The sequence below is a fragment of the Bos mutus genome, chromosome 6, assembly GCF_027580195.1.
Source record: "Bos mutus isolate GX-2022 chromosome 6, NWIPB_WYAK_1.1, whole genome shotgun sequence".
NCBI lineage: Eukaryota > Metazoa > Chordata > Mammalia > Artiodactyla > Bovidae > Bos > Bos mutus.
The window spans coordinates 35,217,382-35,244,389 of record NC_091622.1 but is presented as its reverse complement, the minus strand read 5'-3'; the positions used below and the strand labels follow the sequence as shown (position 1 = coordinate 35,244,389).

General features: G+C 39.3%; 1 long non-coding RNA gene across 1 annotated transcript in view; it reads left to right on the top strand.

Moving 5' to 3' along the window:
* The first annotated feature begins 7,202 nt into the window (after nt 1-7,202).
* Nucleotides 7,203-27,008, top strand: part of LOC138988293 (uncharacterized) — a 47,380-nt gene continuing 27,574 nt past the window's right edge. The window contains exon 1 of the long non-coding RNA XR_011464606.1: nt 7,203-7,290. This is a non-coding gene — a long non-coding RNA (uncharacterized lncRNA). The remainder of the gene's footprint in view (nt 7,291-27,008) is intronic.

Sequence of the window (27,008 nt, the reverse complement as noted above, 5' to 3'; positions counted from 1 at the left end):
TTATTAAATTTTAGTTAACATTTTAAAATATCTGGATAATTTGTTAACAAGGCAGATTCTTGGGGCCAACTGTAGTACTCACATCTATTGATCAGCCCTGGGATTTCTTTGGACGGAATGATGCTCAAGCTGAAACTCCAGTACTTTGGCCACCTCATGTGAAGAGTTGACTCATTGGAAAAGACTCTGATGCTGGGAGAGATTGGGGGCAGGAGGAGAAGGGGACGACAGAGGATGAGATGGCTGGATGGCATCACTGACTCGATGGACGTGAGTCTGAGTGAACTCTGGGAGTTGGTGATGGACAGGGAGGCCTGGCGTGCTGTGATTCATGGGATTGCAAAGAGTCAGACACGACTGAGTGACTGAACTGAACTGAACTCACTGATAGTGTCCAAAACTCTGCACCTCTAAAAAATAAGTCCTTAAGTGCTTGGGGTCATTGCATTATACTTAGATCTTGATTGCTATAGCTGCTTGTGATGCCAGTCAAGTCGTGACAGCAGCCAAGCCCAGGTGTCCCCTGCTGCCTGGAGCTGGCCAAACCTCCATGGAACTGCTTGGTTTTCTTTGCAAGCTCTGAGCTCTTCTTATTTCACTTATGCCCTTTCACAACTGTCTAGATAACTCATCATCTGACATTCAGCTTGCTAACTTACCCATGGAATTTCTCAAATCCTCCAAGCTCCCTCTGTCCCTGTGTTTCCATGTGATTTTGTTACTGTTTTGTAAATCTTAGTATTCTTATCTATGTTTTCCATGAAACACTAAATTCCTTGAGATGACCAGCTGTGAGTTGCTCATTTTTATAGTTCTCACACCTGCCTCAATTCCTTATCATTGGGTGCCCTCAAAACTCCAAGTGTAATAGACAAAACCTTTTAAATAATTATAATATGTTGTGAAATATTCTCTCTCAATGATAAATGCAATATGCCATAGCAATCCAGATTTTTTCATCTGTAAATTAATTTACTCATGACATTTCTTCTTCCCCACAATTAGCATGAATAATTCAGAGGAGGCTATATTCTGACTAGTTGTGAATAAGAAGTTCACATGCAGTTGACTCAATTTTCCAAGCTATTGGAGAGGAACACAAGCAGATAATCCAAAAATCACTTATGTTTGTGTTTGGAATACGTTTGGCATTTCCTCTGGAATAATAAGTGTGGCTGATGATCTGGGAATTTCTAATATTTCATACAAAAATTTGAAACCATATCTGTAAGATCTGATTCTCCAGGAGCCAGAAATTGCCCTCCTGTTTAGTCCTCCACACACTACACACTACCCATATGGCCTGCTTTCCTGAGAATTTCTCTAGGCGTAAGGGAACCTATTTATTGAAATAAAAAGGAACAAAAATAGGGCTAGTATTTGTGGTGTGCTTTGTGTTTTAATGTAGGACTCCTACCCCTCAAAGGTAGTGCTCTTTTCTTTCCACACGTAAAAGAATATCCTGTTTATAGAAAGCCCAGAGATAAATCCACGCATATGGACACCTTATCTTTGACAAAGGAGGCAAGAATATACAATGGATTAAAGACAATCTCTTTAACAAGTGGTGCTGGGAAATCTGGTCAACCACTTGTAAAAGAATGAAACTAGAACACTTTCTAACACCATATACAAAAATAAACTCAAAATGGATTAAAGATCTCAATGTAAGACCAGAAACTATAAAACTCCTAGAGGAGAACATAGGCAAAACACTCTCTGACATACATCACAGCAGGATCCTCTATGACCCACCTCCCAGAATATTGGAAATAAAAGCAAAAATAAACAAATGGGACCTAATTAAACTTAAAAGCTTCTGTACATCAAAGGAAACTATTAGCAAGGTGAAAAGACAGCCTTCAGAATGGGAGAAAAATAATAGCAAATGAAGCAACCGACAAACAACTAATCTCAAAAATATACAAGCAACTCCTACAGCTCAACTCCAGAAAAATAAATGACCCAATCAAAAAATGGGCCAAAGATCTAAATAGACATTTCTCCAAAGAAGACATACAGATGGCTAACAAACACATGAAAAGATGCTCAACATCACTCATTATCAGAGAAATGCAAATCACAACCACTATGAGATACCATTTCACACCAGTCAGAATGGCTGCGATCCAAAAGTCTACAAATAATAAATGCTGGAGAGGGTGTGGAGAAAAGGAACCCTCTTACACTGTTGGTGGGAATGCAAACTAGTACAGCCACTATGGAGAACAGTGTGGAGATTCCTTAAAAACTGGAAATAGAACTGCCTTATGATCCAGCAATCCCATTGCTGGGCATACACACTGAGAAACCAGAAGGGAAAGAGACACGTGTACCCCAATGTTCATCGCAGCACTGTTTATAATAGCCAGGACATGGAAACAACCTAGATGTCCATCAGCAGATGAATGGATAAGAAAGCAGTGGTACATATACACAATGGAGTATTACTCAGCCATTAAAAGAATACATTTGAATCAGTTCTAATGAGGTGGATGAAACTGGAGCCTATTATACAGAGTGAAGTAAGTCAGAAAGAAAAACACCAATACAGTATACTAACATATATATGGAATTTAGAAAGATGGTAACGATAACCCTGTATACGAGACAGCAAAAGAGACACTGATGTATAGAACAGGCTTATGGACTCTGTGGGAGAGGGAGAGGTGGGAAGATTTGGGAGAATGGCATTGAAACATGTGAAATGTCATGTATGAAACAGATGCCAGTCCAGGTTCAATGCGATGCTGGATGCTTGGGGCTGGTGCACTGGGGACGACCAGAGGGATGGTATGGGAGGGGAGGAGGGAGGAGGGTTCAGGATGGGGAACACATGTATAATTTTTTAAATTAAAATTGAATAAAAAAATAGAAAAAAATAAAATAAAATAAAATCATGAAAAAAAAAAAAAGAATATCCTGTTTATGTCAACAAAAGAGTTAATGAAGCAAAATAGTTTGTGATACACTTAAGACCTTGAATGCAAGCTAAAAGAATCAGGGTAATTTCTTGAAATGATATAGTGGATTTATATTTTTACCCATAAATATTTAGCCATTTATAAAAATATATATATGTTTTTTTTTTTTCAAAAGAATTTTAGGAGCTCTTACAAATTGGGCAGTTTAACTTTCTTCAACATAAGTACTCAGTAGAAAAACACTGTAAATTTACAACAACATCCAGATTAGAATTAGTTACCATAGTTTCTACTAGAAGCATAAAAAAAAAAAAAAATTTTTTTATAAATGGTTAAATACTTATGGGTAAAAATATAAATCCACTATATCATTTCAAGAAATTACCCCTGATTCTTTTAGCTTGCATTCAAAGTCTTAAGTGTATCACAAACTATTTTGCTTCATTAACTCTTTTGTTGATATAAACAGGATATTCTTTTACATGTGGAAAGAAAAGAGCACTACCTTTGAGGGGTAGGAGTCCTACATTAAAACACAAAGCACACCACAAATACTAGCCCTATTTTTGTTCCTTTTTATTTCAATAAATAGCTTCCCTTCTCTCATCTCTTTATATATGACTTCCCTGGTGGCTCAGACGGTAAAGCGTCTGTCTACAATGCGGGAGACCCGAGTTCGATCCCTGGGTTGGGAAGATCCCCTGGAGAAGGAAATGGCAATCCACTCCAGGACTATTGCTTGGAAAATCCCATGGACAGAGGAGCCTGGTAGGCTACAGTCCATGGGGTCGCCAAGAGTCGGACACGACTGAGCGACTTTACTTTCTTTCTTCTTTTTTTCATCTCTTTATATGATAGTGATATATTTTTAAAAATTTATAAAGTCTACAAAGAAGTAACTAAAATATCCTCCTTAAATCTCTGACTTTCATTGTGGATATGATCAGGCGTCTCTCTGGCAGTTACTTTCTCTCCCTTATTGGGCATATATAGGGTTCTGGGTAGGCAGAAGCCAAGTAGCAAAATCATATCTTGTAATTGGTTTGGAGAACTTAAAAAAAAGTTGATCTACTCAGAGGAAAACTGGGAATTTTTAGTCAATACCTAAGATGGCAAACACTCTCCCTTTGGAGTAACAGGAAAAGCACACGTGTATCCAGTTGCAGTTGGCAACCATCTAGTTACCTCAAACTGACAGATTCTTGGTGAAATCTTTTAGTCATCAAGTCAAGCTATCCTTGAAGGCAGTCCTCCTCTAGGCTTTTTAGTTGTGTTAACTACTATCTATTTTGTACAACAGTTCAGTCAGTTCAGTTGCTCAGTCGTATCTAACTCTTTCGACCCCATGGACTGCAGCATGCCAGACTTCCCTATCGGTCACCAACTCCTGGAGCTTGCTCAAATTCATGCCCATCAAGTTGGCAATGCCATCCAACCATCTCATTCCTCTGTCGTCCCCTTCTCCTCCTGCTTTCAATCTTTCCCAGCATCAGGATCTTTTCCAATAAGTCAGTTCTTTGCATCAGGTGGCCAAAGTATTGAAGTTTCAGCTTCAGCATCAGTCCTTCATATGAATATTCAGGACTGAGTTCCTTTAGGACTGACTTTGTACAACAGGCGACTTTCAGCACTTCCCTGAACTTCCTACTCCATCCAGTAGCCTGACCACATGACTCATGAGGTAAAATGAGTGATGTGGCAGAATCATGGAGTGCACTTATGTAGGGCAGCTTGTGCTTGTACCATTACAGCTAGTCTCAGAGGGTACCGTTATTCCATCTCTGGTCCTAGAATCAGAGGACCCATGGAAAAGTTCCTCTGCCTAGAGTAAGAATGCAGATACAGTTAACATTAATGAGGAAGAAACACTTGTTATAGTAAGTCATTGAAAGTTGGGGTGGTTTGTTATTTTAGTAAAGCTGACTAATACTCTGAGGCACAGGAGCAAGTATTGTTGTAAAATGTGTTGTAGAATAAAGAAAAGAAAAAATTCCTGTGCCATTTAGAAAACATTTTCTGCATTTCTCTGGCTGTATAAAGGACATAATACTGGTTGTTTTTTTTCCTTATGTGACTAACATCTTACAGAACCTGGGTTACCTTGTATCTTCATTTTTGCTAACTGTGGGGAAGAAGAAATCACATGAACAAATCAAATTACAGATAAGTAACAAAATCTATATTAATATGTCACTTTAAGTCCATCCTGTGGTAGGAGAAACCCTACTGTATATTATTTAATGAATCTCAAATTGGACTGTTGATTTCTTAGAAACAGGTACTATTCTAGGGACTAAACCTGTAGAGATTAAGATGACATACTTGTTGACATCAAAGAGGTCAGAGTAGGTTGTCTCATTGTTGTTTAGACATTGGGACTGTGATGTATGAGATTGAAACACCTGTGAAAGAATATGGCATACTATATCTGTTTAGAAAAGCCAGGAAATTCCAAGAGAATCCAAATGCTAAACAATAAAAGAAAAGCTATCAAAACAGGGGCAGGGGCCAGCCTATGCAAAGTTAGGCAGTCATTAAATAATTCCACAGGCAAATGTGGGATGACAGGGAGGAACAGACATGAGCCCAACCATAGCAGACTTTATAATACTAAGGAACTGGCCTTTGTTCTTTACATAATAACATATCACTGAAGGAATATTATCAAAATGGTGACATGGACAGAATTTAGTTTTGCAAATATCTCTTTTTTTGGGGGGGGAGAATGAAGAAAAAAATCTAGTATCACTAGTAAGAGGACTTTGAAAGTTATCTGTATTAGTGTGGGTAAGAAAGGCTAAGACATTGCATTAAAAGCGACAGCTGTGGGACAGAAGAGTAAACTTTTTTTAAAGGTATACTGCTGAGTTTTGTGAGAGTTGAGGTAGAAGTCACTTTCCTTAGCCAAGTAGGTATACAGAAAGTTATGTCAGATATTTTGATTAAAAAAGCGTGAAATAGCCCAAGGCAATGATTTTGGACTTGAGACTAAGAGAGGATATCATTTATTATCTCTCTGGTCTTAACTGTTAATTTTTTATGTCTTAGCTTCTCCCTTATAAAATAGATACAATAAAGTATCTTTCTTATAAGGCTGTAGTGACAGTGAAATAATATGGAGGATAAAAATATTTTAACCTTCTGATCTATATAAGGGATTTATAATATTTTGGTCATATCTTTCCCCCACTAATTCTTATTAATTCTAGAACATCAGGTACAAGAGGAAATATGGGAGATTTGGGATGAAAAATGGGGAGAGAGACAATTTCAATTTGAAAATCTAGACTCTGATTTTTTGTAAGATACTCATATGGAAGTATCTAGTAGGTAGCTAGCAATTCAAGGATATATCTAGCAGGTGATAATTTAAAAGAGACATAAAAGAAGGTACTGATGGGAGTAGGGCATATTAAAATTGATGTCATAGTTGTACATGACATTGCCAGAGACAGTGCATAGAAATAAGAAGGGAAGAGGGACCCCAGTAAAGAAGGGACCCCCAAAAAGGATACTGAGAAGGAGCAACCTGGCAGTGAGTGAGTGAGTGGGTAACCAGCATTAAATAGTGTTTTATAAAGCAAGGAAGGTGTTTTTAAAAGAAAGGATTTAATTATAGATAAATAGGTAGAAGGATATAATATGTTGAAAGGATCAGATGTAGACAATTACAGAGACGTTAGATTGAAAGATGTTCCATGAATTAAGCAGTGAATTAAAAGTGATCAAATAGGGAAGAGTAATTTAAGATTGTTCTTTTCAGACCATCAAGGGTAAAGGGAAGGAGACTGTAAAGACTCCTGCTTGCCTGCTCAGTCGCCTCAGTCGTGTCCAACTCTTTGCGACCCCATGGGCTGTTGCCTGTCAGGCTCCTCTGTTGCCTGTCCACGGGGATGCTCCAGGCAAGAATACTGGAGTAGGTTGCCAAGACCTTTTCCAGGGGATCTTCCCCACCCCAGGATCCAACGGATGTCTCATATCTCCTGCATTGGCAGACGGGTCCTTTATCACTTTATGGCCTCGGAAGAAGCCCATAAAGATGCCTAGTTGCATCCTTTATATCAGCTTTGTCCTTTTCATTGAGACACAGAACTCTTATATGATTGATCACAGTATCATGCCCAGTTTAATACCGGACATAAAAAAAAATTCAAGCTTCTCCGCTTCCCCTCACCGATTGGGTGGCTAGTGAGTATGATCACACGCCATTGGGCGGGGCTTCCAGGGAGCCACTTAAAAAGGCTGCCTCAGCTGGGAGTCACGTCCTTTCCCCTTTCCGGTTCTACCCTCCTGAAATGGAGGTGAGATGGCAGAAGTCAGAGCAACCACTGTGGGACCTTGGGAAAAAAAGTCAAGAGAATCTCAGGTACGTAAGTACTAGTATTCTTGAAATCCTGAATCAATGTCACCAATGGTTTACTACTGTTATGTGAGAAGAATAATTAAGTCCTGTGGTTGTAACTCTGTTTTTAGCAGCTAGATGCAATTGTAATTGTAAAATGACCAAGTATAATATCTCGGTGACATAAGGTGAAAAGAATATGTGTATATTCGAAGCAGTGACTTAAAATCCTCTTGAGATTATTTCCTTTATATTTTTACTATTCTTCCTTCAGTAAGGAACACTGAAAAATCATGATCTGCACTTAACAGATTACACCTGGTAACCTCATGAACACCTGGACCTGATTTAAATGACTTTAACCTGGTGATCTAATGGGAGCCCCTTTGGGAGGGATGGTTGAACATAGGAGTAGATGCTCCTCATCACTAGGAAAGGCAAATTAAAACCAAAATGAAATATGTTAGGTATTCACTAGAAGGGCTAAAATTAAAAATACTGATAGTACCATATGTTGGAGAGGGTGGGGGCAACTGGACATCTTGTAAAATATGCAGTGACTCTAACACTTGGGAATAAAGTTTGGCAGATTTTTACAAAGTTAAACTACACTTACCATCAGTTCAGTTCAGTCACTCAGTTGTGTCCGACTCTTTGCAACCCCATGAATCGCAGCACGCCAAGCCTCCCTGTCCATCACCAACTCCCGGAGTTCACTCAGGCTCACGTCCATTGAGTCAGTGATGCCATCCAGCCATCTCATCCTCTGTCGTCCCCTTCTCCTCCTGCCCCCAATCCCTCCCAGCATCAGGGTCTTTTCCAATGAGTCAACTCTTCGCATCAGGTGGCCAAAGTACTGGAGTTTCAGCTTTAGCATCATTCCCTCCAAAGAAATCCCAGGGCTGATCTCCTTCAGAATGGACTGGTTGGATCTCCTTGCAGTCCAAGGGACTCTCAAGAGTCTTCTCCAACACCACAGTTCAAAAGCATCAATTCTTCAGCGCTCAGCCTTCTTCACAGTTCAAATCTCACATCCATACATGACCAGAGGAAAAACCATAGCCTTGACTAGACAGACCTTTGTTGGCAAAGTAATGTCTCTGCTTTTGAATATGCTATGTAGGTTGGTCATAACTTTCCTTCCAAGGAGTAAGCGTCTTTTAATTTCATGGCTGCAGTCACCATCTGCAGTGGTTTTGGAGCCCCCCAAAATAAAGTTTGACACTGTTTCCACTGTTTCCCCATCAGAGGACCAAACAATTCTAGTTTTACGTATTTACCCAAGATACATGAGTGCATGTGTTTACACAAAGAGTTGTCCATAAACATAGAGCTCTATTTATAATAGCCCCAAACAGGAAACAGTGCAAGTGTCCAGCACTAGGTAATGCATACATAATGGTGGTCCATCCTACAATGGGATACCCCTACACAATGCCCGAACACAGAGGAGGTGCTGATTCCAGCCCACTCCTAAGAGATGCAGGACTCTTCTATGGGAGACTGACTGGAGGATGCCCCTTTGACCTGGCCAAGGCTTTCTTGGGGTTGCACTGCGCTGTCTGAGTATTTCTCTACCCTCTCCTCCTGCCTTCTCATTTTATTCGCTTGTATCAGAGCTGCATTGGTCTGCAGGTTCTCCACACCCTGGTTTTATTCCCTTTATCCTTCACATTATTTCCCCTAGATCTATTTAATGAGGAATTATCTCTTGGCATCTACTTCCTCTGGGATACAAATTAACATAATGAGTGCCTGAATCAGAGAGTAGAGGCATGAAGGAACTTTTGGGTGTGATGGAAAAATGTTTTAGGATTTATCACTGTGGTGGTTACATGGGTATATTCATTTGTTGAAAAGTGAGTATATTTTATTCCTAAATAAAATTGACTTAGAAAAAATAATCCCAGTGGTACCATGGCTTACTGGTCAGGTCTGGTAGTGGTTAGATAACATGTTTTATACAGACTATAAGGCAAAGGGGATAAACAAAGACCCTGGTGTTGACAAAACACATTCCTCACTTATTTAGGAGTTGCCTTTGTGAATCTTTAGGAATCATAAATCTTTTAAAGTCAAGCCTATACCATTAGGTCATGTTGGTGACTTGCTCATACGTGGGTGTAAAAAATATTAAAAGCCCAAATGGCTATAGCAGGGGCAATATTTGAATGCAATAGAGAAATTACCATGAAGTAATGGCTTTATTAAAAAAAAAAAAAGATAATGGTTCTAGAGGTAGCTTTTTATCTGATAATTATTTTTCCTCGTAAATCTGGAATGGCTCCTGCATTTGTAACCACTGATGGTGCAGGGTGAGAGGATGTTCTGAGATAGCATCCAGCATATGTTACAAAACACAGATATTGGAGAGAAAAGGCAGCTCTAGCAGTCTTCAGGGTATTTAAATGCCCCTTCCCTGTCCATCTTTATCCCTCAGATTGTGATTTCAAGGAGCATGATGACAGGGCTTTATCCATTCTGTTTCTGGAATCACTAGGTCACTATGGGCAAGCAATACTTTTTCATTGAATAAATTATTAAGAATAAATAACTTTTCATCACAACCCTCCTTCTCATGGGACAGTCTTTCAAGACATAAATTGCCCATTTTCTTCCAGAGAAACTCAGTGACAGAAACTATAATGACAGGGTTGTTTTATTGATTGTATTTTTCTTCATTTTGTCATCTATTTATTTTACTGTCTATTTTGCCATCTATATATTTATTTTATTTGTCATCTATTCTAGCAAAGGTTTAGCCTTTGCTGGAAACTAAGGATCAAAAGAGGATACCCTATTGTATTTGAGGTCAGAAAGCTTTGTCTTCCAAAATCCTGAGTGGGCATGGTTTGATGTTTCATATAATTGAATTGCTGTGTTGCTCAATCTGAATGCAGTCTTTTCAAGGTGACTTTACTATAGAAGAACAATTAGAGATGTCAAAATCCATCTGATGTAGAATTTTTCATTACATAGCTTTTAAAAAATCCATAGTGCCACAGTATGAAGAAAACAATAGTTCTCTTTTTTTAAAAATAACCTTTTAATTTTCAAGTACATTTTGACTTAGAGAAAAGTTGCAAAGATAGTATAGAGTTGTAGCTCCCCTGATGTTGACATCTTTCATTACTGTGGTATATTTATCACACTAAGATGACAACCTTGGTTTGTTACTATTAACTGAGCTACATACTTTATTCAGATTTCACTAGTTTTTTCCCTAAGGTCTGTTTTCTGCTCACTACATTTTGTCATCATATTGCCTCAGTTTCCTCCATATGTGATAGTTTCTCCAGCTTTCTTTTTTTTATTTTTTAATGAACTTGTCAGTTTTGAGGACTACTTTGTAGAGCATCCTCCAGTATGGGTTTGTCTAATGTTTTTCTCTTTGTTAGACTAGGGTCACGGGCTTTTGGGAGCAAGACCAGAGAGGTGAATTCTCATCACATCATATCAGGCTACATGTTATTACCATGATTTATTAGTGATGATGCTAATCTTAATCATCTTGTTGAGGCAGTGCTCGCAAGGTTTTTCCACGTTGAGGTTAATTCCTCTCTTTGTTTTCCTTTCTCTAAGGACGCCAGTCACTCTGGGTAGCTCACACTTAAAAGTAGGGCATTTACACCCATGGCGGATTCATGTTGATGTATGGCAAAACCAATACAATATTGTAATTAGCCTCCAATTAAAATAAATAAATTTAAATTAAAAAAAATAGAAAAATCTGAAAAAAAAAAAAAGTAGGGCATGATTTAAGCTCCATTTCCTGGAAATGGGAGCATTCAAATAAATTATTTGAAATTCTTCATAAGACAGAATTGTCTCTTCCCCCTCCTTTGTTCATTACATCATTTATTAATATCTGTATGGACCTGAGATATGTATTGTATGCTTTGGATTATCATCCAATACTATTGTTTTTTTGTTTTTCAAATTATTGCAGTTCTGGCCATTTGGAACTCTTTCACTCCGGCTCCATTGACAGGCCCCAATCTTTTGTTCTCCGAGCACTTTTCTTATTTTCTGACCCTTTAAGATGCTCCTAATTCATCATGTCTGTTCCCTTCCTTGGCTCTAGAAACAGCCAGCTATTTCTCCGGTGAACTCTGGTCCTTTTCACTGGAGAATGGTATCAGAATCCAAGATATGGACATGGGATAACTGGTATTTTTTTTAAGAGCACAATTATTGAAGTTCCAACAGCTACCGATATACCATTATCTTTATTTATGCATAGTAGCATTGTATCTATTTATATCTAATATTTAGCTAAGGGAAGAATTTTGTTTTATGTATTAGATTATTGGGGTTCTATCTTACATTATTTTTCTTTTAGTTCAGTTTATTGTTTTATTTTCTTCTAACTTCTTATAAAATGTATGGAATTATGGATTATGGTAGGCATAGTTTTGGCAGCAAGAAATGTCTTATTTTGAAAATGAAGTTATTCTGGATTAGTTTTCTCCCAGTAGAGTTACACTATGGCTGTTGTGCAGAGTTCATTGGTTTGAAGAGGCTTTTTACCTAGGTCTGTTTTATATTTTTGATATATAAAGATATTTTCATTTGGTGGATTAAACATATTTGGAGTTTTGTCCTCTTTTGTTCCTGCTGTTTTATCAGAGAAAGAGCTGATCTATTGCTCAGGAGTGGACTTGTGTTATTCAAGCTCGTAGAAAATGGATAAATTCCATAATTCTGTTTTATTTACAGTAAGAAATGCAGTGATAAGTGAACTGGGATGCTTGTATCAGATTCTTTCCTGTCTAATGTCTATTTAGGAAGCAATAGTACATTCAGAAGCCTTTCTGGTGAGCATGGTTCAAAATAAGGGGAGTGTCACAATTTGCTCAGTTCTTTGAAGAACAGTTGCTTGTTTTCAACCCCCAAGTTTAAATTCTTCTCCGATTTAGACTTATTTCTCCTGGTGTTTTTGTGTGTTTTTGGTCTGATTTAAATCCTGAATCCAGGCTGGGGTATCTTGTCATACTCTGCTCTGCCCCTTGCCTAGTTAGGTTCTCTCAACATTGACCACAATCTTTGACTCTTTAAGTATATTTTTGGCCTCATGTAGGTTTGAATAGCAGCTCTGTCCTTCACTCTTTCAATGAAAATGAGTTTGAGCAAACTTGGGGAGATGGTAAAAGACGTAAGCCTGGCATGCTGCAGTCCATGCGGTTGTAAAGAGTCAGACACGACATAGTGACTGAACTTCTGAAATGTAACTTTGGCCTCCTACTGAGAAATGATCCTTGTCTATGTGCCTGGTTTTGACCTCATTAACTTGGAAAACAATGCCAGGATCCACAATCCTGGCTGTTGCAGCCGTACCCCAACTTGGATCACTGAGTGTCATGCTGACCTCAGACAAATGATGTTTCTCATATTATATGTGATACAGGTAATGGAGTTAACTCTTCTTATTTTTGGAGGATCATAAGCACTTCTTGCCTGAAAAATCAGTAAAAAAAAAAATTAGAAATTATGTTATTGTCAAGTTTATTTTTACATCTTAGAGATTTTGTGAAAAAAATTGAATATGGGTAAACCCAATAGTTACATTTATTAATTTTTAAAACAAGACAGTTATCTTCAATTCCTTTCCTTTTCATCTTTTCCAAGCTCACATAACTTCCAAAATGTTTGAGGTGATACTCTGGTTTCAGTTTTTATAGTTTGAAGATATTCAAGTGGGAAATGTGAAAATGTGTATTTTTAAATCATTGAACCATAGTAATAAGATCTACCCTTCAGGAATTGCCATAAGTATCAATGAGTTTATACATGTAAAGTGCTTCACTCAGTGCCTTGTACACAAAGGGTGTTATTAATTATCTGTTATTATTATTAAATTTCATATTTATAAAATGAATAGTTTGTACCATATGACCTACAATGTCCTTCAGTTCAGTCACTCAGTCATGTCCGACTCCTTGTAACCCCATGGACTGCAGCACGCCAGGCTTCCCTGTCCATCACCAACTCCCAGAGCCTACTCAAACTCATGTCCATTGAGTCAGTGATGCCATCCAATCATCTCATCCTCTGTCATCCCCTTCTCTTCACAACTTCAGTCTTTCCCAGCATCAGGGTCTTTTCAAAAGGGTCAGTTCTTCACATCAGATGGCCAAAATATTGGAGTTTCAGCTTCACCATCAGTCCTTCCAATGAATATTCAGGACTGATTTTCTTCAGGATGGACTGGTTGGATCTCCTTGCTTTCCAAGGGACTCTCAAGAGTCTTCTCCAACACCACAGTTCAAAAGCATCAATTCTTCGGTTCTCAGCTTTCTTTATAGTCCAACTCTCACATGCATACATGCTACTGCTAAGTCACTTCAGTCGTGTCCGACTCTGTGCGACCCCATAGACGGCAGCCCACCAGGCTCCCCCGTCCCTGGGATTCTCCAGGCAAGAGCACTGGAGTGGGTTGCCGTTTCCTTCTCCAATGCATGAAAGTGAAAAGTGAAAGTGAATTCGCTCAGTTGTGTCCGACCCTCAGCGACCCCACGGACTGCAGCCCTTCAGGCTCCTCCGTCCATGGGATTTTCCAGGCAAGAGTACTGGAGTGGGGTGCCATTGCCTTCTCCAATGCATACATGACTACTGGAAAAAACCATAGCCTTGACTAGACAGACCTTTGTTGGCAAAGTAATGCCTCTGCTTTTTAATATGCTGTCTAGGTTGGTCATAACTTTCCTTCCAAGGAGTATCTTTTAATTTCATGGCTGCAGTCACCAACTGCAGTGATTTTGGAGCCCTCCCCCAAAAAAGTCAGCCACTGTTTCTACTGTTTCCCCATCTATTTGCCATGAAGTGATGGAACCAAATGCCATGATCTTAGTTTTCTGAATGGTGAGCTTTAAGCCAACTTTTTCACTCTCCTTTTTGACTTTCATCAAGAGACTCATTAGTTCTTTACTTTCTGCCATGAGGGTGGTGTCATCTGTGTATCTGAGGTTATTGATATTTCTCCCGGTAATCTTGATTCCAGCTTGTGTTTCATCCAGCCCAGCGTTTCTCATGATGTACTCTGCATATAAATTAAATAAGCAGGGTGAAAATATATAGCCTTGATGCACTCCTTTCTCAATTTGGAACTTGTCTATTGGTCCATGTCCAGTTCTAACTGTTGCTTCTTGACCTGCATACAGATTTTTCAGGAAGCAGGTCAGGTGGTCTAGAATTCCCATCTCTTCAAGAATTTTGCATAGTTTGTTGTGATCCACACAGTCAAAGGCTTTGGCATAGTCAGTAAAGCAGAAGTAGATATTTTTGTGGCACTCTCTTGCTTTTTTAATGATCCAGTGGATGTTGGCAGTTTGATATCTGGTTCCTCTACCTTTTCTAAAATCATCTTGAACGTCTAAAAGTTCACAGTTCTCCAAGCTTGGCTTGTAGAATTTTGAGTGTTACTTTGCTAGTGTGTGAGATGATTGTGCAATAGTTTGAGAATTCTTTGGCATTGCCTTTCTTTGGTATTGGAATGAAAACTGACCTTTTCCAGTCCTGAGGCCACTGCTGAGTTTTCCAAATTTGCTGGCATATTGAGTACAGCACTTTAATAGCATCATCTTTTAGGATTTGAAATAGCTCAACTGGAATTCCATCACCTCCACTAGCTTTGTTCTTAGTGATGCTTTCTAAGGCCCACTTGACTTCGCATTCCAGGATGTCTGGCTCTAGGTGAGTGATCACATCATCATGATTATCTGGGTCATGAAGATCTTTTTTGTATAGTTCTTCCATGTATTCTTGCCACCTCTTCTCCTCTTCTTAATATCTTCTGCTTCTATTAGGTCCATACCACTTCTTTCCTTTATTGTGCCCATATTTGCGTGAAATATTCCCTTGGTATCTCTAATTTTTTGAAGAGATCTCTAGTCTTTACCATTCTATTGTTTTCCTCTGTTTCTTTGCACTGATCACTGAGGAAGGCTTTTTTTTAATCTCTCCTTGTCATTCTTTGGAACTCTGCATTCAAATGGGTATATCTTTCCGTTTCTCGTTTGACTTTCACTTGTCTTCTTTTCTCAGCTATTTGTAAGGCCTCGTCAGACAACCATTTTGCCTTTTTGCGTTTATTTTTCTTGCGGATAGTCTTCATCACTGCCTCCTGTACAATGTCAATAACCTCAGTCCATAGTTCTGAGGCACTCTGTCTATCAGAATTAATACCTTGAATCTATTTGTCACTTCCACTGTATAATCATAAGGGATTTGATTTAGGTCATAGGAAGGACGGATGCTGAAGCTGAAACTCCAATACTTTGGCCCCCTGATGCAAAGAGCTGACTCATTTGAAAAGACCCTGATGCTGGGAAAGATTGAGGGCAGGAGGAGAAGGAGACTACAGAGGATGAGATGGTTGGATGGCATCACTGACTCAATAGACATGAGTTTGGGTATGTTCTGGGAGTTGGTGATGGACAGGCATGCCTGGAGTGCTGCAGTTCATGGGGTCACAAAAAGTCGGACACAACTAGGCGACTGAACTGAACTGAATGGTCTAGTGGTTTTCCCTACTTTCTTCAATTTAAGTCTGAATTTGGCAATAAGGAGTTCATGATCTGAGCCACAGTCAGCTCCTGGTCTTGTTTTTGCTGACTGTATAGAGCTTCTTCATATCTGGCTGCAAAAAATATAATCAATCTGATTTCAGTATTGACCATCTGATAATGTCCACGAGTACAGTCTTCTCTTGTGTTGTTGGAAGACTTTGTTTGCTATGACCAGTGCCTTCTCTTTGCTAAACTCTGTTAGCCTTTGCCCTTCTATACTTCAAGGCCCAATTTGCCTGTTAGTCCGGGTATCTGTTGACTTCCTACTTTTGCATTCCAGTCCCCTATAATGAAAAGGACATCTTTTTTGCATGTTAGTTCTAGAAAGTCTTGTAGGTCTTCATAAAACCATTCAACTTCAGCTTCTTCAGCCTTACTGTTTGGGGCATAGACTTGGATTACTGTAATATTGAGTGGTCTACCTTGGAAATGAACAGAGGTCATTCTGTCATTTTTGAGATTGCATCCAAGTACTTCATTTTGGACTCTTTTGTTGACTATGAGGGCTACTCCATTTCTTCTAAGGGATTCTTGCCCACAGTAGTATATATAAATTCACCCATTCCAGTCCATTTTAGTTCACTGATTCCTAAAATGTCGATGTTTGCTCTTGCCATCTCCTGTTTGACCACTTTCAGTTTGCCTTGATTCATTTACCTAACATTCCAGGTTCCTATGCAGTATTCTCTTTACAGCATCGGACTTTACTTTCATCACCAGTCACATTCACAACTGGGTATTGTTTTTGCTTTTGCTCCGTCTCTTCATTCTTTCCAGAGTTATTTCTCCACTGTTCTTCAGTAGTGTATTGGGCACCTACTGACCTGGGGAGTTCATCTTTCAGTGTTCTATATATTTGCCTTTTCATATTGTTCATGGGGTTCTCAAGGCAAGAATAATGAAGTGGTTTGCCATTCCCTTCCCCAGTGGACCACGTTTTGTCAGAACTTTCCACCATGACCTGTCCGCCTTGGGTGGCCCCACCCAGCATGGCTCATAGTTTCATTGAGTTAGACAAGGCTGTGGTTCATGTGATCTTGGTTAGTTTTCTGTGATTGTGGTCTTCAGTCTGTCTGCCCTCTGATCAAGAAGGATAAGAGGCTTATGGAAGCTTCCTGATGGGAGAGACTCACTGAGGTGGGGACCTGGGTCTTGTTTTGATGGGCAGGGCCATGCTCAGTAAATCTATAATCCAATTTTCTGTTGATGGGCAGGGCTGTGTTCCCTCCCTGTTATTTGACCCGAGGCCAAACTATGGTGGAGGTAATGAAGATGACGAAGACCTCCTTCAGAAGGTCCCATGCACACACTGCTCCACTCAGTGCCCCCAGCCCTGCAGAAGGCCACCGCCAACCCACACCTCTGCCAGAGACTCCTGGACACTCACAGGCAAGTCTGGGTCAGTCTCTTGTGGGGTCACTGCTCCTTTCTCCTGGTTTCTGGTGCACACAGTGTTCTGTTGTACCCTCCAAGAGTCTGTTTCCCCAGTTCTGTTTTGGATTATGTTAAAGTCATTATGCTAAAAGTAGTGTATTTGAATTCTAGCCTGAGTACTGTTATTGAGCTGTGTAATCTCTGAACACAGCTTTCCTCTGGGCTTCATGTTTCTCACCAGTTCAGAAACATGTATTTATTAAGCCCACACTGTGTGTGAGGCTTTGTGCTTGGTATTAGGAACAGAAAAATGAATAAGACAACCTCATAAGAGAGATAGGTATGGAAACAACTAAAGCATATGTATTAAGATACATCCACATTTTCTGTTTAAATAAAACAGAGTGCTAGTGATTAATCTGCCAGGGAAATAGGTGTAGGAAAAACTTCAGAGAAGAGACATTTAAGAGTTATTAGGAGTCAGACAAAAAAGTGGAAAAAAGTCATTTTGCAGTTTATTAAGGACAGCTTAAAATTTCATGATTTTAGCCATATAACTTTTGGAGCGTTTGGAAATGGACATGGGACAAGATGCTAACAATATCAATGAACCATTAAAAGTGATATTCAGATGCTTTGAAAATGTTGAAAACTTCATAAATAAAACTTCTCACCATATAGATATTTAAAAATGCTGTTTGGGAATTTTTTTGGCCTGCGAAGAGTTGACTCATTGGAAAAGACTCTGATGCTGGGAGGGATTGGGGGCAGGAGGAGAAGGGGACGACAGAGGATGAGATGGCTGGATGGCATCACTGACTCAATGGATGTGAGTCTGAGTGAACTCCAGGAGTTGGTGATGGACAGGGAGGCCTGGTGTGCTGCAGTTCATGGGGTCACAAAGAGTTGGACACGACTGAGTGATTGAACTGAACTGATACATTCCCAACTAGGAATATTTTTTTCTGAAATGTGGAACTCCCTTTATCATAAAGTAGCTTACCTCCACTAAGTCATTTGACTGATAGTCAAGAATAATATCTTGATTTTATCTTATACATGCATATAGCTATTAAGATACAAAAATTTTGCATCATTGTATGTAGATTCACTATACATATATGTTTCTCTCACTGTATAGATTTTTGTAAAACACAGAGCTAATATCAATATATAGTTTATCCCTCAATGATTGCTGCTTTTGTTTCAGATACTACAGAATTCACATTTTAAAAATATAAATCTTCCTAAACCATACTTCCCCCAACCCCCCCTACCAAGTTAACCACAAAGACATTTGGATTCACAGAGATTCTAACAAAAGATAACCCAACATTTTCTCTTATCTTAGCATTGGATGTATTACCTTGGGATAGGACCTTGTCCAGTACTAAGACTGCTCAATCAAATGGATTTTTTTGGCTGGCTGTACTCACAGTCACTAAGCCGCATCAACAGAAGAAGAGACTTTGCTTCATCCAGTGACTGTATCAAATAGCTATTGTTAGGATGTAAAGGTCTCAGTCGATCAGGACTTGAGGGTCTAAAAGAATTTGATTTCTCTTTATGAGTCTTTTAGAACAGTCAGGAGAACACAGAGCCACCCTTGTTAAATAAAAGATGAAGATGACTGTAAGATCAAAGGGGCTTTTACCTCAATGGAATATGAGAGGAAGAATGGGAGTAGATCTCAGACTAATAGAATTTTAGTGTAGGAAGTGCTCTTAGAAATAGCTCAGCAAATGCCCTCAATGCACATATGAGAAAACTGAAGTGCAGACTGTTAGATGTCTTCCAAAAACCATGCATCCAGTTTTCCTCCAAAGAGTCAGAAAGTATATTTAGTGTAGGATTCAAATTCAGACATTTGACAATATTTACACATTGATTTATATAAGTACATACCAAGCTACAATAATATCACTGACATATATTCATTCCACAAATTTTAATGTGCCACAATATTTTTTTTTTTTGATCATGAAAGTATGATAGTGCATTTACAGGAGACTTGGAAAATACAGAACAAGATTACATATTGTTCCACTATATATATTACAATTTTTTAAGTAGATAAATTAAGATTTTTAGTTGGAGTTTCAATATCCAACCCTCAAAAGTGAATAGAACAAACATACAGAGAAGTAGAAGGATACAGCAGGCCTAAAAAACACTATGAACCAATTCAACATCATTAAGATTTACACAATTTTCACACAACAGTAGGATATAAATTCTACTCAAGTTCTCATACTGCGAACTAGGAGCTACTAGAACATATTCAGGGATATAAAATAAGGCGCAAAAATTTTTCATAGTCTAAAGCTATTGAGTCTGTTATCAGACTCAACAGATCATACAGAGTCTGTTCTCTTATCAATATAGAATTATGTTAGAAATCAGTATCAAAAGGTATTTGAAAATAACCCACATATTTTCAAGTGCAGTGTGACATTTACCAGGAGAGATCTTTGACTTAGCCATTGAAAGCCTCAGTAAAGTTAGAAGGCTAAAAAAACACAGAGGGTGATTGCAGAGAAGAAAGCATTTAAATGAGAAGTTAACATCAAAGATAATTTCTATAATCCTGTTCCCTTCACAGTTTAAGTAGGCTCCCAACCCCTATGCTTTTCAATATCCTTTCCCAATATCCTAGAAATTTACAGGTGTACATTTTAATCATCATTTTGGTCACTATCCATTTCAAAATAAACTGTATGATGCAGTTTAAAAATTATGGATTTTGGAGGAAATATATACATAAAATATAAGGGAAAACAGAGCTTTAGGCAAACTGGAACCAAAAAGCCTTTGGAGCTCTAAAAAATAAGTTCAGTGTATATCAATGAGAAAATAATTTTATCAGATACATTTTCAACTCCCTTCTCTCTCTCTCTCTTCCTTCTGGGACCACTATCACATGAAGATTGATATGCTTGATGTTCCAGAAAATTTCCTTAAACTTTTCTCATTTTTGAAAATTTGTGGGTCTTTCTATGTATGTTCCAATAGAGCCATATCTATTTTTCTATCATCAGATCACTTAGCATTCTTCTGTATAACGTAGTCTACAGTTCATTCCTTCTAGTGTGTTTTCCATTTCAGTTATTGTATTCTACTGTTATGACTGGTTCTTTTTTTCATATTTTCTAGTTACTTATTAAAATTCTCAGTGTGTTTATCTATTTTCCCTAATTCAGTAAGAATTCTTGTTACTAATGCTCTTAACCCTATCTGGTAAACTGTTTCATTACTTAGTTGAAACAGTTGCCTGTGGTGGTCTTGAAGTGGTGTTGCTTACATAGGAGCATCCCTGTGCAGTCTGTGTGTGCCCAGTGGCTTTGGTGTGAGAGCTGGATTCCAGGTGAACATAAGTCACATCTTTCCTCAGGGTATCTGGCGGCTGCCACCTTGGTAGGAGGTAAGACTGAAGATGAAGGAACTAGGGCCAGAGTCAGGTGTGACCTCACGCTCCCTGTCTGCTTAGTGGCTGTTACCATGCTGTCGCAGGCAGGGCTCGTCCCAAGTTGCTGGAGCAGAAGTCCTGTTGGGTCCGAGCTGACTCCGTTCCCTTTAAGTGCATCATCTCCTTGCTCCCAGTACTAGCACCCTTGCTTTTGACCCTGCTTCAGGAGCAAGTACTGGTGTGCACTCCTCACATGTAGAGCTAGAGCTTCCAGCAGCCCTCCTGCTAGTCCCACCAGCCCTACAGCCAGCCTTGGGAGCTATCTTCCCGTGTTGGACCCCAGGACAGGGGAGCCCAATAGGTGGCTTGTAGTGCTTATTCCCCAGGGTGGATCTTCTCCCATGTAATCTTTTTCCTCTGTGTCCCCTCCAAGAGGCACAGGTCCCGACCTGATTGCTTCTCTTTCCTTCCTACCCAATTCCGTGTGGCTCTTTCTTATACCCTTCTTTGTACAAGTGACTTCCTGCCAGTTTCTAGTTAGAACTATTCTACATATAGGTGTCTTTTTGATGTGTCTGTGGAGGGAGGTGAGTTCCATGTCCTCCTATTCCGCCATCTTGATTTCCTCCCAAATTTAGATTTTGTTCTTTTAATTAGATCTCCCATGACATTAAGCTTTCTCCAAAAACGGAGTTCTGATTTAGGTGACTCTTTTCCTTCTAAACCATGATTATGAAATATTAATTATTTTCATAATTACATTCTATTTAAAGAGTCTAAGAAAAAGAAGACTGATAGTCATTGAATATGGTGGTGACAATATAAGTTCAATTGCAGTTATTAACTGAACTTTACTAATTCTGTTTTACTGTCTTTACATCTGAATAATGCTGATGAGTTCCCTTACTTCAAACGTCCTTCAAGATATTTGTATTTGTTTCTTGGGGAAAGAAATCTCAATACACTGACAGTTAAACTTGTAAAACCAAATAGTAGAAGATAATAAGTTTTCTTGAAATACTGAATTACTGAAACATTTTTTTTTTCAGTTCACACAAAGAGTGATCATAATGTTCTATTTAAACCAACCATCTCTAGGACATAAAACATGCTCAGTTCAGTTGCTCAGTTATGTCCAACTCTTTGTGACCCCGTGGACTGTAGCATGCCAGGCTTCCCTGTACATCGCCAACTCCCAGAGCTTACTCACTCATGTTCATTGAGTTTGTGATGACATCCAACCATCTCATCCTCTGTCGTCTCCTTCTCCTCCCACCTTCAGTCTTTCCCAGCATCAGGGTCTTTTCAAATGAGTCAGCACTTCAGGTGGCCAGCAGTATCAGGTGGCCAAAGTACTGGAGTTTCAGCTTCAATATCAGTTCTTCCAATGAACACCCAGGACTGATGTCCTTCAGGATGGACTGGTTGGATCTCCTTGCAATCCAAGGGACTCTCGAGTCTTCTCCAACATCACAGTTCAAAAGCATCAATTCTTCGGTGCTCAGCCTTCTTTATACTCCAAGTCTCATATACATACATGACTACTGGAAAAACCATAGCTTTGACTAGACAGACCTTAGCATGAGATGGGAATACCAGACCATGACTTCTCTTTGACTAGACATGACTTGGTAGTAATGACTATGCTTTTTAATAGAGAAAAACATCTGGGTTGGTCATAGCTTTTCTTCCAAGGAGCAAGCATCTTTTAATTTCATGGCTGCAGTCAACATCTGCAGTGATTTTTGAGCCCCCCCCCAAAATAAAGTCTCTCACTGTTTCCGTTGTCTCCTCATCTATTTGCCAGGAAGTGATGGGACCAGATGCCATGATCTTACTTTTCTGAATGTTGAGTTTTAAGCCAACTTTTTCACTCTCCTCTTTCACTTTCATCAAGAGGCTCTTTAATTCTTCTTTGCTTTCTGCCATAAGGGTGGTGGCATTTGTGTATCTGAGGTTATTCATATTTCTCCCAGAAATCTTGATTCCAGCTTGTGCTTCATCCAGCTCAGCATTTTGCATGATGTACTCTGCATATATGTTAAATAAGCAGGGTGACAAAATACAGCCTTGATGTACTCCTTTACCTATTTGGATCCAGTCTGTTGTTCCATGTCCAGTTGTAACTGTTGCTTCCTGACCTGCATATAGATTTCTCAGGAGACAGGTCAGGTGGTCTGGTATTCCCATCTCTTTGAGAATCTTCCACAGTTTTTGTGATCCACACAGTCAAAGGCTTTGGCGTAGTCAATAAAGCAAATGTAGATGTTTTTCTGGAACTCTATTGCTTATGCCATGATCCAGCGGATGTTGACAATTTGATCTCTGGTTCCTCTGTCTTTTCCAAATCCACCTTGAACATCTGGAAGTTCATTGTTCATGTACTGTTGAAACCTGACTTGGAGAATTTTGAGCATTACTTTGCTAGTTTGTGAGATGAGTGCAGCTGTGAGGTAGTTTAAACATTCTTTGGCATTGCCTTTCTTTGGGATTGGAATGAAAACTGACCTTTTCCAGTCCTGAGGCCGCTGCTGAGTTTTCTAAATTTGCTGGCATATTGAGTGTGGCTGTTTCACAGTATCATATTTTAGGATTTGAAATAGCTCAACTGGAATTCCATCACTTTCACTAGCTTTGTTCGTACTGATGCTTCCTAAGGCCCACTTGACTTCGCATTCCAGGATGTCTGGCTCTAGGTGATTGATCACACCATCGTGATTATCTGGGTCATGAAGATCTTCTTTGTATAGTAATTCCATGTTCTTGCCACCTCTGCTTAATATCTTCTGCTTCTGTTAGGTCCATACCATTTCTGTCCTTAATTGTGCCCATCTTTGCATGAAATGTTCCCTTGGTATCTCTAATTTTCTTGAAAGATCTCCAGTCTTTCCAATTCTATTGTTTTCCTCTCTTTCTAGCACTGATGAAGGCTTTCTTATCTCTCTTTGCTATTCTTTGGAACTCTGGATTCAAATGAGTTTATCTTTCCTTTTCTCCTTTGTCTTTCACTTCTCTTGTTTCTCAGCTATTTTTGAGGCCTCGTCAGACAACCTTTTTGCATTTCATTTTCTTGGGGACGGTATTGATCACTGCCTCCTGTACAATGTCACAAACCTCCATTCCTAGTTCTTCAGGCACTCTGTATATCAGATCTAATCCCTTGAATCTATTTGTCACTTCCACTGTATAATAATAAGGGATTTGATTTAGGTCATACCTGAATGGTCTAGTGGTTTTCTCTACTTTCTTCAATTTAAGTCTGAATTTGGAAATAAGGAGTTCATGTCTGGTCCACTCCTATTCTTGGTTTTTCTGACTGTATAGAGCATCTCTCTCTTCAGCTGCAAAGAGTATAATCAATCTGATTTTGGTATTGACCATCTGGTGATGTACATGTGTAGAGTCTTCTCTTGTGTTGTTGGAAGAGGGTGTTTGCTATGACCAGTGCATTCTCTTGGTAAAGCTCTATTAGCCTTTTCCCTGCTTCATTCTGTACTCCAAGGCCAGATTTGCCTGTTAGTCCAGGTATCTGTTGACTTCCTACTTTTGCATTCCAGTCCCCTATAATGAAAAGGACATCTTTTTTGGGTGTTGGTTATGGAAAGTCTTGCAAGTCTTCATAGAACCGTTCAGCCTCTTTAGCCTTACTGTTTGGGGCATAGACTTGGATTAATGTGATATTGAGTGGTTTACCTTGGAAATGAACAGAGATCATTCTGTAATTTTTGAGATTGCATCCAAGTACTACATTTTAGACTCTTTTGTTGCGTATGATGGCTGCTCCATTTCTTCTAAGGGATTCATGCCCACGGTAGTAGATATAATGGTCATCTGAATTTAATTCACCCATTCCAGTCCATTTTAGTTCACTGATTCCTAAAATGTTGATGTTCACTCTTGTCATCTCCTGTTTAACCACTTCCAATTTACCTTGATTCATGGACCTATCATTCCAGGTTCCTATGCAATATTGGTCTTTACAGCATTCAACTTTATTTTAATCAACAATCACATCCCAAACTGTGTGTTGTTTTTGCTTTTGCTCCATCTCTTCATTCTCTCTGGAGTTATTTCTCCACTGTTCTTCAGTAGCGTATTGGGCACCTACCGGCCTGGGGAGTTGATCTTTCAGTGTCCTATCTTTTGCCTTTTCATACTGTTTATGGTGTTCTCAAGGCAAGAACACTGAAGTGGTTTGCCATTCCTTTCTCCAATAGACCAGTTTTTGTCAGAACTCCCCACCATGAACCGTCCTTGGGTGGCCCTACATGTGGCATGGCTCATAGTTTCATTGAGTTAGACAAGGCTGTGGTCCATGTGGTAAGCTTAATTAGTTTTCTGTGATTGTGGTTTTCAATAAAACATATTGAATGCTTTCAACGTTTCAAGCAAATTTTAGGAGCATTTCTATAATTTGATGATTATGTATAATTTTAAATGTTGCCACAATCTCTGTCTGCCCTTTTAGTGTGCCTGCTTTCTTAATATGACTAAGCTTACTGAGGTTTACAGTGAAATATCTGACATGTATCCTTTGCAAGATAGTTTTCTAATGTCCTTGGGTTCTCTGCTATGTTGAATTTTGCAGAGACAGCCTTCCACTGTTAGTGCTTATGAATCCCTCTGGAATTAGAAAGGTGGTGGGGAGAAAAAAAGAGCCAGAACTAGTTCCCTTCTGCTAAGCTTTCTTTTCAGCCCCATTACACTGCACAGTTATGTGTAGGTTTCTGAAGAATATGGGCCATTTCAGAAGGAAATTACAGAAAATCCTTCATGGTCAGGATCCTCCGTATTCTGATGTGATAGTTCTTCCTTCTTTCAAGGACAGATAGAGTTAATGGCTAGTAGTTAGTGTCCCCCAGTAAAGAAGTGTGAGGCTGTGTGACTAAACCCAGCTCATAGTTTATCCATTCCGCAAGAAAGAACATGTAATATTTATGAATTTCCAGGAAAGACTCTTTGTATGAAAGATAATATTTTATTTTTTTTTTAGTATTTCTACTAGATATTAGAATGAAAATTTCCTTGTAATGTCTCTAATGAAGTACAGGATGCACCCCCAAAGACTCTTGATTTCTGCTTAGACAGTCATTACGAAAAAGTGTTAGAGCATCTCCCACTTCTTTCAAAACAGTTGTCTTTCCTGCCCACAGAGATGACCCCAGGAGTGCCCCCAAGTCCAAAGTGAGCCATGCCAACTAAGAGTTCTGGGATTTTATGGATATTCTAAAGACCTTTGGCAGAAGTCAATTAGTAGCTGAACACTGCTTAGCACTCCCTTATACAGGGATTTGGAAGAGGAAATGGCAACCAAATCCAATATTCTTGCCCAGAGAATCTCATGGGCAGAGGAGCCTGGAAGGCTACAGTCCATGAAGTTGCAAAGATTTGGACAAAACTGAGCATGCCTGCATACAGGGATTCAATGAATACTGATGATTAAGCAGGTCTGTCTCTTAGCCTGGTAATGTTCATTCTATTATTACTATAATTAAAAAATTCTATCTAACTTGTATTTTCTCTTGGAAGTGCAAAGAAAAAGCATCTAAATACTTTGGTCTCCATGGAGGGCAAGGGAGTCCATCATTAATATCTTCCCCCTTCTTCTGACATAAGCACCATGTACCTTTACCCCTGCCTTCAGGTAATGTTCCTTATCCACCTTTTGTTATTGTTGTGTGAATGTCTACAGAGTATCCGGCCCACTCAGTCCCTCTTCTAATCACCAGGATGCTCATATGATCCAGTCTGACTAATCGTAACACTCCATCCCTAGAATTAGACTTGTTTATTAAAGGGTGTGTGATCAGTTCTGTTCTGTGCTAAGCCAGTACAATTCAGTTTCCTCTCTGGGATTTTATGTGACCAGGAAGAAAGAGAGAAGCCCTCTTTTCTCTGAGTAATTAACCTGGGAAAAGGTAAACCCAGAACATATCCATGATTTTTCTTCCTTTATCCTTAACTTTGGGCAAAATTGTCTACAATGTGAGCAATGAAATCAGCCCACAGAAGGGAGGATAGACAAGAGTATAGCATAAATTCCCAGTTCTACTTCATATTCCTGGCCCTGTTTGGGTTCCCTTGTGAGGCTCAATCACTCAGTGGTGCCCGACTCTTTGTGACCCTGTGGACTCTTAGCCCACCAGGCTCCTCTGTCCATGGAGTTTTCCAGGCAAGAATACTGGAGTGGGTTGCCAATCCACTTTACTCGTGCTATTAGCCTACTTGGGCTGCCATAGCAAGATACAACAGACTGGGTTGCTTAAACTACTGAAATTAATTTTCTTAAAGTTCTGCAGGCTGAAAGTCCAAGGTCAAAGTGCTGAGAGGTTTGGTTTCAGCTGAGGTCTCTCCACCTGGCTTGTAGAAGGCCACCTTCTTGCTGTGTCGTCACA